The following is a 1071-nucleotide window of genomic DNA, read 5'->3' as shown; positions in this document are numbered from 1 at the left end:
CTGAACTGGGGATTCTAATGAAGTTGTTTTGGAACTCTGGGATGGGTCTTGGACGAATGGAACCTAGGGTTATATCTCAAGTTTACCAAAGTTTTTAAACATTACGTTGTGAAGTGAAGAATTCCTTTGATTGTTTAGTTTGGGGATTTTTTTGTTAGGAATTTTTATAGTATTGGTCCATGTTTCCGTGTACTGAGAGAGTTTTTTGTGCTAGGAGTGAGGGAAGAGGAAGCAGAGGAGGCTGGCTGGTGTCACGCTGTGTTACCATGGTGTGTTGCAGAGAAGGAAGAATTAACTAGTTGTTCTTGTGTTATATAAGTCTTTATGAACTTGCATCGTGCTGACATTTTTTTGTTTTATTGCAACTTAATTGTTCTTTTTTTTTTCGCTGCTAGCATTGCATGCAACAGATTTCATTCCATTGTTTCTGGTGACTGACTCATCTTGTCCATGTGTTTTGTACGCAGCAAAGAGGAGGAGAGGAATGGTGAAAGTGAGGAGGAGGAGATGATTTTTGATGAATATGGGTAAACATTCTATGTGGGCCGCACTGCTTTCCCGTTTCTTTCTTGTCCCGGGTGTTTGGAACGTCTGCTCACAAAAACCTACCACAAATGTCTTATCATACTCACAATCTTCCGTTGTAACCTTTCTTGAAAGTGGCGTCTTTTTCGTCTATACTCTTCTTGAAAGTGGCGTCATTTTCTTACGTAAGGGGGAAGTAAAAGGGGGGGGGGCATTCAACCTTATATCTGTTTTGTTTCTCCTTCAGTGAATACAAGAACAAGATACCATTACATTTTAGTGATTGAAGTAAGTTACTGTGACAACTTTTCCCATTTAAGAACAAACCAGTTTGATAAAAAAAATATAAACCAAAGTACAAAAGTGTTTAAAATGCACAGAAAATTGAGGTAGCCTACTCGGTAACGGTACTAATACTGAGGGCAATTTGCCATTAACAACAACAACAACAAAAGAAGTTCCATTCAGATATCTAGATTTTAGATAAATAGGTTTCAAATAATCGTCGGTTGAGGCAAGCTGGAAAATAATAAACGGGGGGTATGG

At 38.5% G+C, this 1071-nt stretch overlaps 1 protein-coding gene across 4 annotated transcripts in view; it reads left to right on the top strand.

Moving 5' to 3' along the window:
- The window catches only part of LOC101846538 (ADP-ribosylation factor GTPase-activating protein 2), a 39299-nt gene that overhangs the window by 15099 nt on the left and 23129 nt on the right, over positions 1–1071 (top strand). The gene's annotated exons all lie outside the window — the stretch shown is intronic.

The sequence above is a fragment of the Aplysia californica genome, unplaced genomic scaffold (genome assembly GCF_000002075.1).
Source record: "Aplysia californica isolate F4 #8 unplaced genomic scaffold, AplCal3.0 scaffold00784, whole genome shotgun sequence".
Taxonomy (NCBI): Eukaryota; Metazoa; Mollusca; class Gastropoda; order Aplysiida; family Aplysiidae; genus Aplysia; species Aplysia californica.
Note: the sequence above shows the minus strand (reverse complement) of the source record. Positions and strands in the feature narration are given on the sequence as shown.